This window comes from Podarcis erhardii, assembly GCF_964252035.2.
Source record: "Podarcis erhardii genome assembly, chromosome: 10".
Lineage (NCBI taxonomy): Eukaryota > Metazoa > Chordata > Lepidosauria > Squamata > Lacertidae > Podarcis > Podarcis erhardii.
In genome coordinates, this window is record NC_138500.1 from 35,947,248 (window position 1) to 35,962,093 (window position 14,846).

A 14,846-nucleotide genomic window follows, 5' to 3' on the forward strand; every position below is an offset into this window, starting at 1 on the left:
ATGGCAGAGAATTTCAATCTAGCCTGAAATTTACAATGACCTCTCCCCTGTCCCTCCCAATTCATCCTACTGAATCATTCTTCAGGACAGAACATAGATCTGAGTGTTAAACCAACAGATCTATGAACCTTTCTGAGGGCTGGTTAAACCACCATATTTATGAAGTGTACCAAGAGCTAGTATATATTTCCCCACTGGCTTTAACACTGTAAAGCCACCTGGAGCACATCCATCATATTCACACACAGGGTAGAAAAGCTTTAAAAGAAAATGCAGGCAATGTCTGCCATCTCATGTACAACAAATAGCTGCTTCCAGGGGTCCAACAACGGACAGCCATTTTATTTTATGCACAGTGGTGCTTTCTGCAATATGCAGTCACTTCCTGCACCATTTCCAAAAGCTTTCTTTTTTTAACCCAGCATGGTTGAAGTGCACCTTTAAGCTGCTCCAAGCAATCTTAAAAGCAATAAAAAATACAGACCTGCCCTCATAAGCCTCCTCAAGTTGTCTTTTACTTTTTCTTTATATATAGATTGGTACTGATTTCCCCATAAATATCAAAATAAAAATAAAAATCAGGAATGGGGTGGTTAATGGTAATAAAAATAATACAATCATTTTCATTAATTTATTAATTGCCTTCTACACAGACATCTCAAAGCAATACACAGTAAAACACCAGCAGCAGTTAAGTACAGAAAAACCCCAGCAGAGACCTATACTAAAATGTGTATCTGAAGAAGTGTGCATGCACACGAAAGCTCATACCAAGAACTGACTTAGTTGGTCTTTAAGGTGCTACTGGAAGGAATTTGTTTTGTTTTGACTATACTAAAATAGACACTCATGGCAAGACCCATTCATCCAGCTGGGAAAGCCCAACAGAAGAAAAATGCCACCAGTTGTTTCTAGAAAGTGGGCAGCTGTTGTATCTTGAAAGGAATGCTATTCCACAGAACAGGGGCAGTCACTGTGAAAGCCCTGCTCCAAGTTACTATGGAGCGGGCAGCAGGCTCCAGACCAAAATCAAAGGTAGTCCCACATAAAGTGGATTGCAGTAACCTAACCGTGAGATTACCAGTGTGGGAACAACTGTGGCCAAGCTATCTCATTCCTGGAATAGCCATAACTGTCTTACTAATTAAAGTTAGTAAAAGGCACTCCTAGCCACCAAAGACCCCCTGGGCCTCCAGTGACAGACTGGCATCCAGGAGTACTCCCAAACTATACTTTTGGTCCTTCGGGGAGAGTGTGACCACATCTACTGAGAAATTGAAAGGGGTCAGGATAATATCCTTGCATTTTAAAAAAAGCAGACCTGGGAGGTATTTGCCATCTCCGTAAGGTAAAGTGCAAAGGAAAGCAATAAATTTTATTTGACCAACTTTTGCTAGGCAGAGTAAGCAAGCTGTCCCCTTGTAAAGGTTAAAGCTATAACAATATAAAATTCAACCCTGTTTTAATGCACTTTCTTAAAGGATATGGGTTACTTCCATGACCATTCCATCATGTTCTTACAGATTTATTTAATTCTGGAAAAATCAATGAGATGATGTAGAAAGTTTATCTCTATTGAAGTACAACAGATGATTTTTTTGTAGTTTTTTTAAAGAGCGGCACTGGCAAAAGCCTTTCGGTAATCAATAAATAATAAAACAGCAGATACATTAGTACTGATAAACTTCTTTCATGGCTTGCAGTTAAGTTAAAGGCTCCCACCACACATCCTTTTATTGTGCATTCACGATGATTCACGATGATTTGTGCTCATGATGGTATCAGGGCAGTCACAGGTGATCCTGTTTTCAATACCGTTTGCAAATGCTTTGGGTCATCACACAGATTCATTTCCAGTCAGTGCATATCCCATGACTTCCTGCTGAATTCCATAACATTTCAGTCCAAGATTTTTCTGGTTTATTTTTGTCCTGCTTTGAATGTGCTATAGCCACTCCTAATAGCAATAATGTGGTAGCCCTGGGGAAGCATTGCAGAGGAAACCAAATCAGAATAGGTCTTCTTGTGCCTTCATTTTGTTCAGACTGGCTTGCTTCATAGCCCTTTTGTAAAAATGTTTTAGGCTCCTATGTTTTGTAATTATATAAAAGCAGCAAGCGTTGACCCTCTGTTTGGACCAAAGGCTTTCTATTGAACAGCTTTTCAACCTGCCAGTGATTTCGTACCCCGCAAGTGTCCTGGAAAAACTGGGACATTCCATTTTTACTCATGGGAGCACAATGGCCGTTTGGGTTGTTGTGATCTCACGTGATTTTGCAGCATGGTTTTTCTTCAAAAAAAGCTCTTTGCGGGGCATGCAACCTTGTGCAGTGCAGTCAGTGCTGCTTTGTGAGCTGCTTCTCTTGAGTGCAGGGAAACTACTCATATAGGAGCAGCACCCCACAGGGTCAAACCTGCCTGCTCTAGGTTGGGAGGTGGGAGAAGGATAACCACACACACACCCCAGCCCTCCTGACCCTGTATTAATATAGGGCTTTAAAAACCTTTGGTCCTTCTCCTAGATTCCTTTCAGGATGCATCTGGAGCAGATGGTCACAGGGGATAGATCAGCCACAGATCAGGGCCACAGGGTGGACTTGCGGGTGGAGCTACTCTTTACTCATCTTTATGTATTCAGGGCCTTAAGAATGATCTTTGTCATGCCCAGTGTACCTGAAGGAGTGTCTCCACCCCTATTTTTCAGTCCAGACACTGAGGTCCAGCTCCGAGGGCCTTCTGGCAGTTCCCTCACTGCGAGAAGTGATGTTACAGGGAACCAGGCAGAGGGCCTTCTCAGTAGTGGTGCCCACCCTGTGGAACACCCTCCCACCAGATGTCAAGGAAATAAACAACTATCTGACTTTTAGAAGACATCTGAAGGCAGCCCTGTTTAGGGAAGTTTTTAATGTTTGATTTTTTTCGTGTTTTTAATATTCTGCTGGGAGCCGCCCAGAGTGGCTGGGAAACCCAGCCAGATGGGCAGGGTATAAATAATAAATTATTATTATCATCATCATTATTGTCAAACAGCAAAATAGTAATACCCCTCCCCACCTTCTCACTATATAGAAGGGTCTGGAAACTTCTGTTTCAGTGTATCTGAAGAAGTGTGCATGCACACGAAAGCTCATACCAAGAACTGACTTAGTTGGTCTTTAAGGTGCTACTGGAAGGAATTTGTTTTGTTTTAGCAAAATATTAGTTTCATTTAAGCTACTCTTGTGACTCTTGGTGCAATGGGAGATTATGAAAACTGCAATAATGATCAGAATTCAGTATATTTCTTCAGCCATTAATGAAGAAAACAAATGTTTACTTAATTAAAAGCAACTGGAAGTCTGAACAGTCTGTATCACTATTCCTTTATGAAGATAATCTGAAATAAAGAAAGGGCATGACACAGGCTGATAATGTTCTTCAAAGGATCTGTTAAATAATTAAGTTTAACTCCTGCATAAAAATTCATATTCATTTAGAAATGCTCAGGCAATTATTTCTGCACACAAAGTGCTGGCATTTTAAGGAACAATCTCTGCATTTTTCAAACACAACAGAGACTTTGAATTCTTGCTATGTATGAGAAACTCAACTCTGGAGCTTTTAAAGACACACTTTATGTTAAGTTGTGGGTTGACATAGCAGACGACACAGCGATTTCTCCAAGTAGCTCTTTATTTCGTAAGCTGGAATAGAACTGACTGCAAACAGCTCAGCCGGCCTGCTTTTATAGGCAGCCGGCTGTCAACATTGTAGCAACAACAGCCCAGAGTTCCCGCCTAAAATAACTGACGTGGACCTGAGTGAAAACTATCGACAGACCTGAGTGAAAACTATATACAGTATCCCCCTGCTGGCCCAGGGTGAAACTTCACTACATAACACCCCTCCCCACCGAGATAAGGCGTTAGTTACAATCGTAATGGTTTCCTTATATACAGCACTACGCGTAATGGTTCAATTAGGCACAAAAGCATATCGGTTACATTTCCCATACTTAGACCAACAGTGATACCTGTCCAACAACATAGTCCTTTAAATAAGTTGGGCGCTTGGGAACTCTGCCAGACCGCCGGGGACTGGTAGCCAAGTCCGGAGGGCCACACAGTTCTTGCTGAGGCTGTGGTGCAACCCTAGGTGACGTTGGAACCAACTCCCCTGGATCCGCTGCTGTGGGTGGAGCCTCCGCAAGTGGAGTGGTCTGAGTCTGTGGTAAGTCTGGCAGACCCTCTGAAGCGGCTCGGTTCGGCTCCACGCTGGCAGTTTGCGAGGGAGGTGTAGGTGGGGCCTCACCATCTGTACGTGTCTCTTCTGGAGCCGCAAGCGCAGTTGGGGGCACCTCGGTAGTGTCCAAGTCCCCAACCCTGCGCCTAAGCTGGTCTATGTGCCGTCGCCACAAGCGTCCGTCTTCGAGTGCCACCTGGTACGAGCGAGGTCCAGTGACTCCCACTACTGTGGCTGGCACCCAAGGAATGTCCCCCACATAGTTCCGGGCAAAGACCTGGTTTCCTGGGACAAATGACCGTGGCGCGTTGGCACAGCCTGGGGGTTCAGCCACGGCAAAGTCCGGGTGTAGCCGGTCGAGCGGTGACCTGAGGCGGTGGCCCATAAGCAGTTCAGCAGGACTCCGCCCTGTGGCCGCATGAGGGGTGATGTGTTGCACGAACAAGTATTCAGCGACCCGCTCATGCCAGTCTCCCCGGTCCAGGCGCGCCAGTGCCTCTTTTGCCGAGAGCACCATTCTTTCCGCTTGCCCGTTGCTGGATGGATGAAAGGGTGCCGTTAGGGCATGGCGGATGCCCAGTCCCAAAAGATACCGCTCAAACGTGCCTGACGTGAACTGCGGTCCGTTGACAGAGACAAGGACATCAGGACACCCATGCGTTGCAAACAGGCCTCGCAGCACCCGGATGACAGCTTCGGTAGTGGTGGAGGGCATCAGGGCGACCTCCAGCCATTTGGAATAGGCGTCCACCACTACCATAAAGGTCCGGCCGTGAAAGGGGCCAGCCAGATCGATGTGCACCCTCGACCAGGGTGTCTTTGGTGTTTCCCAGGTGTGTCCCTTAGCTGCCGGTGGTGCAGGCCTCGACTCTTGGCACGCTTGACAGGCGGACACCCAGGCAGTGATGGCATCGTCCATATTAGGCCACCAGATGTAACACCGAGCCAACGCCTTCATTTTGACAATTCCCGGGTGGCCAACGTGCAGAGCCTTCAGGACGCGCTGACGGAGTCCCTGGGGAATCACGACGCGGTCTCCCCACAGCAGACAGCCGCGATGAGCTGAGAGTTCATGCTGTCTGGTTGCGAAGGGCTGGAACTCCGATGCAAAAGGCCCTTGTGGCCACCCCCTCCACACCCAGTTGAGCACCGGGCTGATGGTGCGATCCTGGGCAGACGCGGAGGCCACAGTGGCAGCCGATACAGGCGCTGCCGGAAGATCCTCAATCAGAAGGAGCGATGAAGCTGGAGCCGGGTCTTCCACAAATGCTGGAAGAGGGCAACAGCTGAGGGCGTCGGCATGGCCCATCGATTTCCCCGGGCGATGGATGAGCCGGTAGTGGTAGGCAGCCAGGAAAACAGTCCATCGCAGCATGCGTGGCGAGAGGACCAGTGGAGTTAGACGATCACCGACGAGGAGGCCCAGGAGTGGCTTGTGGTCAGTGATGAGGTCAAAAGTCCTGCCATAGAGGTAGTCATGGAACCTCTTCACTCCAGCCACAAGTGCCAGTGCCTCCTTGTCAAGCTGGCTGTAATTCCGTTCCGTCGGAGATAGCGTCCTAGAAAAGTAGGCGAGCGGTGCTTCTCTTCCGTCTGGAAAACGGTGACTAAGGACAGCACCGATGCCAAAAGGTGAGGCATCGCAGGCAAGGACCAGCGGCCTGGATTCACTGTACTGTACCAGCACACTGTCTGATGAAAGGAGAGCCTTGACCGCGTTGAAGGCCGCCGTCTCCCGATGACCCCAGGCCCAAGGCGTCTTAGTGCTAAGGAGTCGGTGAAGAGGCTCAGCCACTGTGGCTTTGTGGGGCAGGAACATGTTATAAAAGTTCAGCAGCCCCAGGAACGCCTGCAACTCCGTCTTGTTCTTTGGGGTGGGGGCCTGCTGGATAGCGTGGATCTTGGATGTGGTCGGGTGAAGGCCGGAGGCATCGATAAGATAGCCCAGGAACTCTACCTGTGGAACGGCGATCTGGCACTTCTCCCTCTTTACCTTGAGCCCGGCCTCTTGGAACCTGGTCAGCACGGCACGGAGGCGCTCGAACAGCTGCTGGTATGAGTCTGCAGACACCAAGACGTCATCAAAATATGGTACCACGCCCGGAAGCCCTTGCAGGAGACGCTCCATAAGGCTTTGGAAGATGCCAGGAGCCACACTCACCCCGAACTGCAACCGGCGGCAACGGAATGCCCCCCGGTGGGTGACGATCGTCTGGGCTTCAGCAGTGGCATCATCGACTGGCAGTTGTTGATAGGCTTGGGCAAGGTCCAGCTTAGCGAAGACCTTACCCAGGGAATGCAGCAGGTGTTGGACAACAGGAACCGGATAAGCGTGCTGCTGAAGTGCCTTGTTGATCGTGCACTTGTAGTCAGCGCAGATTCTCACCGACCCATCTGGCTTGACAGGCGTGACGATGGGGGTTTCCCACTTGGCGTGGTCAACCGGCTCCAAAACTCCTTGGGCGATCAGTTTGTCCAGTTGTTCGTCCACCTTAGCCTTGAGAGCAAAGGGAACCCGGCGTGGCTTTAGCTTGATGGGGGCGACTTGTGGATCAAGGCTAAAGGAGATGGGCGTACCTGTATATTGCCCCAAGGTGCCGTCAAAAACCTCGGCAAAGTCTTTGACCAGACCCTCAGTCTCTGCGTTAGAGATGCAGTTGATGCCGGTGACTTCCAGGCCGAGGGCATCAAACCAGTCTAGCCCTAGGAGGCTTGGCCGCTGACCTTCGACCACCACCAACCGGAGCAGGCCCGAAAAATCCTTGAAGGCGATCCGGAACTGGCCAACGCCTACCACTGGAATGTCGTTTCCCTGGTAGTCTCTCAGGTGTACGCGGTGAGAGTCGAGTTGCCTTTTGGACACTCTGGGTACCAGTCTTTTGATGGTGCTCCATGACACGATGGACAGGGCAGACCCGGTGTCGATCTCCATGTCACATGGAGCTCCTTCAATGAGCACCGTGACGTTCAGCTTGCGTCGCGTAGACGAGTCAGTTTGGCCAATCGTGGTTCCAGACGGGCAGCGGCAGTTGGTGAGAGCAAAACAACTTTCCTTGGCAGACTGGAGTGAAGACTTGGACTTGCGAGTCGATGAAGGGGGGGTGTCAGACGGAGCCGATCGGCAGACCTTAGCAATGTGGCCCCTTCTGGAACACTTCCTACAGATGGCGTCTCTGAATCGACACTTGGCACGGGAATGGTTGCCTCCGCAGCCGGCACATTCCGGTTGGCCCTTGGACTTCTGTTGGAACTTCCTGCGCTCCCGCTTTGTCTGGTGCACGTCATCGTCTTCACTGGAGGATGCCTCATCACTGCTGGCCTCTTTGTGATGCACTGGAACTGGCTTCCTAGCAAGACGCGGGCTGCTGGACTTGCGGATCTCCTGGGCGGAGCGTTCAGCAGCTTCCGAGGCCACAGCTTCCTCAATGGCTTTCTGTAGCGTGAGGTCTGGCTTGGCAAGGAGACGCCATTGCAGATAGATGTCCCGGACCCTGCAGACGATTCGATCCATCCGGGCATCGTCTAAGTCTCGGAACTCACAGTGCATTGCAGCCTGTCGCAGGGCGGTGGTGTAGTTGTTGATTGACTCCCCCTCTGCCTGGTTCCGGTGGTAGAATGCATGGCGGGCAGCAATCTTGGACGGCTTTGGTGCGTAGTGGTTGCGGAGCTTCTCTTGGATCGTGTCCCATGGTGTTGCCTGGACTGCTTCAGGCGCAACCAATGCTCGGGCCGTCTCAAACACCTCAGGCCCACAGAGGCTGAGGAATAGGCCCCGCTTCCGATCCTTTGATACTGCTGTCAGCTCGTTGGCTTGGAGGTAGCAGTCGAACCGAGCGAGGTAGGAGTCCCATGATTCAGAGGCTGGTGCAAACGGCGGTAGAGGCACAAGTGAAGCCATGATTCCGATGCTGGCGTGAAGGGCGATGGATGGAACACAGTGCTCTTAGCCAGAACAGTCAGCTCTGAATTGGTTCTGTCCAGTGATTTTGCTCAGTGATTTTGCTCTGTGATTCAGCTCAGTGATTCAGCTCAGTTCAGAGGCTGGCCGCATCTGGCTGTGCTCTGATGTCCATCGATCCCATCCTCGTCGCCAGTGTTAAGTTGTGGGTTGACATAGCAGACGACACAGCGATTTCTCCAAGTAGCTCTTTATTTCGTAAGCTGGAATAGAACTGACTGCAAACAGCTCAGCCGGCCTGCTTTTATAGGCAGCCGGCTGTCAACATTGTAGCAACAACAGCCCAGAGTTCCCGCCTAAAATAACTGACATGGACCTGAGTGAAAACTATCAACAGACCTGAGTGAAAACTATATACAGTATGCCCCTGCCGGCCCAGGGTGAAACTTCACTACATAACACCTTAAAATATTTCTTACAATCAAGCGCAGGAGGGAGAAGTTCTGCAGAGCCGATTCAGTGATATTTGCTATCAGCTGAGGACAGAGCTACATATAGGAGTACCCAGGATATAGTGCATATATTGCCGAAACATGCAAGACCAGTGAGTGTTAGCACATTCAAGATGTATGTGAATGGAAAGTTGCCTAGAAGATCCAATTAGTGCAGTCATCCTAATGTGCATGGAAAGCATCCCATTGCAGATAAATCTCCACTTCCTATGCCCTGCCAGCTCAAGGTGGTCAGGGCAGAAGATGTGGAAGTGAATTTTTGAGCCCCACCTCCCCCATTGATACCAATGGAATGGAAAGTAAGCCTAGCAGGTAGCTCATTTTTGCCCCATTTTTCCATGTCAGGAGAATGAGGATGCTTTGTAACTGGTAGATCTAAGACTGCTCCCAACCTGCCCCTGACATGCTCCTGTCCTGTTTCTGACACTACCATCCTCTGGCACACTGCCAGTGGTAGAGGGATGGTGGTGGACCTTTCTACCACATCACTAGGAAGGTCTGACCTGATGAACCTCTCCATGTGCCTGTGAAGAGGAAGAGCCACACACCCGACAGCCCCATGGCAACTCTCACAGGGAGCACAAGACTGCTCCCAAAGGCTTTGATTTTAAAAGAGGATATTTATGTACACAATAACAACACTCTTTATATTACTGCATGCCAGGGCATTATTCTTCCACTAGGGCCTATCTGAAACTAATAAGATATGAAGCTACCTAATGCTGACTCATGTCACTGGTCCAGTTAGTCCAATATAATCACCTCCAACCATTGGTGGCAGTCCAGGTATTAGGCAGAGGCATCTCCCTTTCAAGTCTTCAGCACACTTAGTATGTGTTCTGCTACTTGATTATGATGCTCATATGTAGACCTGGGTATTGGGTTCGGCCCCAAATGGAGCATCACCACAAACATACTTGCTGCCATATCATGCCCTTTGTGTATAGGGTGTTAACCATCATAAAAAGATAAATCTAAAAAGGCAACACATTAAAAGTTTAAAGCATACAGTGATTATAAGGCTTCAAATACCGATAGCTAATGGAATCTGACTGATTAATGATGTCTTTCATTTATATAGTTATAATGGGGGGGGGATTAAAGTCTGTTTTATCTTTCTTACACAGTCTGCAAGATTTCAAGGTCCTGAAATCCTCGTTATGAATAATTACATACTTTCTAGGAAAGAAGAATAAACCTGAAGTGACAAAATCATAATGTTACTGAGGCACAAATATGGCAATAGAAATGAAAGGGGGAAATAGAATGGAATAGTATTGACATGCGAGTAATTTCATTGCTTTATTTAACAAATGTTTTGTTCTTTCTCTCTCTATATATATTTGTTAATGTAATGGGCTGTCACCTAAAACAAAGGATGGGATATAAATTAGATTGGTAAAAGATCTGTGTCAAGATTTCCACAATCAACGGTGGCTGGATGAGGAGGAGAGCACAGAGGGTGACAAAAGAGCTGTGAGTGGAAGGGGGTCCTTTTCCTATCCTCTGGACCCCCTGGGATACTCAACAAACCTGCTGCGCCTGGAACTGGGTGTGGAGAGTGGAGAATGGGACACAGCTGTGGGCAGCCTAAGGAAGCACCATCCACCTTGGGCAAGTCTAGAGTGAGAGACTGGAGTGATGTCCACTGTTTCCAGGATCTCTTCAGTTCCTGGAACGAACTCTTTTCATTGTGAGACTTTTGCGGGTGAGCTGAGAGTCTGCTTGGACCCTGAGTGAGAACCTGGAGGCTGAGAGGGAGGATGTGCCAGAAGGAAAATGAATTGATATTGATTGATATATATATTTGTAACTTTGTATAAATGTAACATATGTAACTGCATTTTTGAAATATTTTGTTTAGCCTATCTGTTGCATGTTTACTGTACACCACTTTAAGACATTTTTAAATATATTAAGCAGTAATATTACTGCTTAATATATTTAAAAATATATTTAAGTGGTGTACAGGGGGGGTGTGTTTGTGTGTGTGTATGCAGTAATATTGATGGAACTACTTTGTTTATAACTGGGTTTTTTCTGTTCTGCTTTCAAAGTGTACAGATTCTCTGGATCCACCAGACTACCAGACTTGATCCCCAGGACCTAACTCAGGTCCCACAATGATGTGTTTCAGGACTTGATAGTCTTGTCTCTGGATTAATTGTAGCCACTGTAATGTTAGGAAATCCAGTTTATATTCTTTGTGTTCTGGTTCTTCAGTCTAGAGAAGTTCCAGTCCAGGGTTTATTCAAAGCTCATGCACTCTAGAGGCCAGGGTCCTGAGGCATCAGATGATATAGATTTCTGGTGGCCTAACGTTTATTTGAATGGGTTCTAAATAAAACATTTTGATCACCATCCTTTGTGCAAAGAGTACATATTACAGCCACTACAGGGCCAAACTATGGTCCAATTCACCTTAGTGTTATATTATGGTACTCTTGGTTCTTACTTGCTCACCAGTCACATGACACAGGCCCTGCCTTGTAGTAATACCACTGCTTCTGTCCTTTATTCTGGGATTTTTCAGGAAATTAGGACTTGCTAAAGAATATATCTCTTCTTCCCTTCCTTTCTCCAAACTCTCAATTCCACTTTTGCCTCAAAATATGTAAGCTATCATTTTTGTCCACTACTAGCACAAATAAATTCATAGCAAATATCCTAGTGAGATATCTATTAACTTGTCACCGGGAGTAGAATTTATTCAAAACTTAAAACATGTTTTGCTCCATAAAATGCTACCCAGTGCAGCAGTAAATAGTACATACTAGCCTAATAAAGTACTTCGTGAGAACCATGTTGAGAAACACAATCTACTTACTCTTTATAAATGAATTAAAATCAAATACCAAAGCTGTGACATGATGAGTGCCCCAAGAGTAATGCATTCCATTTGTGTCAGCTTCACTGCCTCTCAGACTATGACAAGATATTGAGTTCAGTTTAGTTTAAGATCTGTTTTTTACAAATAACTCTTTCAGACAGTGGTCAAAAACTGGGCCAGATTAACCATCTTGCTAATTATAGAGCACCAGCTCAGTCAGGGGTCCTACTCTCAAATAATCCCCCCCCCCCCCGATTGTAGGAAAGGTAAGTTATCTTACACAAAAGGGCAAAAATAAGCAATGTCAAAACTGAATATTGGCATAGAATAAAAAAAAAGGTCAACTTGTTTTAAAGAAAGCTGCAATTGATTCACTGGAGGGAAAACTCTAAAGAAAAGCAGAGGTCATATTTTAATGCATTTAAAAACCTTTTCGACTGTAAAGGAGACATGTTGCTCTATTTTTCTACTCTGACTGCCTCCTACTGTTAACTTCTCCTTTGAGATATGTTGAATTGGCCATTTAGCAATTTAGTGTGCGTCAGAAGGCTGCTGATTTCCCTTATCAGCCTGTGATTCATTTGGCTAGTAAAATCACTATTGAAACCCATTTTGCATCATTAACTGCTATTACTAAATCATTCAAAGGACTGAGGAAATGCAGCCATGGGAAAGGTTGCATGTCCAATGTGAAACACATTTGATAAGCCATTGAAAATAAAACTCTGGTGCCTAAATCCATTGCTCGTGTCAACGGAATCCCACACAAGAATTCAAGGTGTTTATGCAATGTTTTCCGTACAAATATATAGAATCCTGTCCTTTGGCAAATTGTTACTTTTTTGCCACACATTCTGATATTTTAAAAAAAATCTGCCTCAGGGCCAAATCAGATGTGACATTAATTGTGTGAAAGCAATCCATATGCCTGGGTTTCAAGAAATGGGAATAGTTACAACAGGAGCCCCATCACCACCACACACCAGGACAGGCTCCGATGATCCTGAAAGCAGCGTCATGGGGAGGAGATTTTTGTTGGGGCTATAGCATGGGGGAAGGGCCCCCAGCCCTCTCACTGAAGTCCCAATCTTTATCTCCACATGTCGTTTTGACTTCAGGTGGTCTGTGACTGGAATCCAGAGTTCTGTCCAAAACATGCTGCAAGTGGCAGGAAGGTGGCCCTGAAGTTAGGGGGCAACATAGGGGCACAGGAAAATGCCCTATACTGATTTCTTGAGCTTGTGCAAGGACACATCTAGCATCTGTGTGCCAGTCAGTGCTAGGATTTAATCTTGAGCTTAGTGCTGGCAGAGCACCAATGCTGCACCAACCTTATTTTGTGGTGTTGCTCTGCTGGGAGGTGGAATTGATAAAGGCCCTTGATATAATATTTTGATGGCTGTTAGATTCCTGTGTCATTTCCTTTTAGATATTAAGAGTAAAAATGTGGGGTGTAGCTGCCTCTTTTTCTCACCTTCAGGCTCCATATGTAGACAAGAAGCATTCAGCCAATATCAGCCTGTGGAGTGGTGTGATCAGGGTTGCATACTCTTCAACCATCCCGATTTTCCTGGGACATCCTGGAATTACAAAAGCCATCCTGGCTTCTGATTGAATTCCAGAATGTCCTGTTTGCTTCCTCCAGCACTGCTGCTGCCAAGCTTGGGGAGAAGGATGAGCTTGCAGCTGGCACTGGGACTTGCAGCTGGCTCCTACGATAGCATGGCACCAAGAGATGCATGTTCAGATTTTCTTCAGCAGAATGTTGGAGGGTATGGTGTTGCAATCCTGACCTGGCTTCCCATAGTCACGAGTTGCAGCTAAGCAAGCAAGGAGAAGTGTGCATGAACATGTGCTTGAACTTTTGTGTGGACTTTTTAAAAAGACAAATCACAAATTGATGCGGAAATGGAACTAACTAAACCTACGACAAACGAGAAATTGAAATTGACATACGCATCCATTCCTACCTGTGGAAAGCAGCACCTCCAACATTACACGAATGTAGCCTTGTTCAGCCATTACAGTGGACGCTCGGGTTGTGAACGTGATTCGTGTGGGATGCATGTTTGCAACCCGCAGCGTCCGCAACCCACAGCGCCGTGTCTACACATGTGATTCAGTGCTTCTGCGCATGCACAAAGCATGATTTAGCGCTTCTGCGCATGCTCGTGCGCCGAAACCCGGAAGTAACCCGTTCTGGTACTTCTGGGTATCGGCGCATCTGTAACCTGAAAATGCGCAACCTGAAGCTTCTGTAACCAGAGTTATAACTGTATGTTGGCTCCATCGCTGGAATGATCAGCTCACTGCTATATTGCAAAGCTGAGACTAGCTTGATGGTGACAGCAGGGTATTCTTCTTACACCAGTTGGGCAGGCTTCTGCAGGAGCACAGTGGTGATGAGTCCACTTGGCAGTGACCAAGTGCTACTTTCAGCCATATTTAAGCTGCGGGATGCCTGGTAGTTTTGCAAGTTACGCCGCAAGTGCTTTGACGCATCATGATTGCTTATATACATTCAGATTTGACAAATGCACTTAAAGAGATAAGGTGCCTTTTGGAAACTTTACGAGCTGTATTTATTATCATGAGTGTCAGCAGTCTATTTGATTATCATTGATCCCTTCAAGTGAGGCTTTGCTTCTTTTCTTAATCATAAAATAATAGTTTTGCTTTTGCTTTAAAGCTTCATTAACTTGTTTATTCCTCACCATAACACACAAAAGCAGCTTGTCAAAACCACTTGGCCAGGCCAATGTAAAACTCATCTGTTGACCTAAATCAGGCATTTCCTATTTGAGAATAATACCTTTACTTGAAGAGAAAAACAATTATTATTCTGGGTCACAGAATAAACTAGGTATCACACAAAACTATGACAACCAAGCTGTGTAACTATTTATCTCGAAATTCATTAAATATCTTCATTGAGTGTACTGAAGTCGTTCAGTTCATTTAGCAATGAACAAAACAGGGCACTTCCACATGGCGGTTTATTCTGGGCTCACGTATACATGGCATAACTCTGATCAAAATGCCATCCCAAGTCCTGCACCCCACATCAATTTAATCCAGATGTGTTGCGTCCACATTTTAAACTTATCAGATTTTCTATGGGAGCAGTAAATCCAGGTTTAATGGGGCAATAATATGAAACAGCATTTTGATAAGGGTGGTTTACAGATTTACAATTTTCAGAAGGACAGTACACAGGGCATTATGATTTACAGTGTCGAAAGCCTTAGTCAGGTCGATAAATGCGTAGGTCCAGAATTGGCCTCCATAGTCACTTACGGACTCATTGTTAAAACCATGTTTATGGAAGACAATCTTACTCATCTACGAGTGATCGCCAAAGAAGAAAGGATGGTATCTTGCGGAT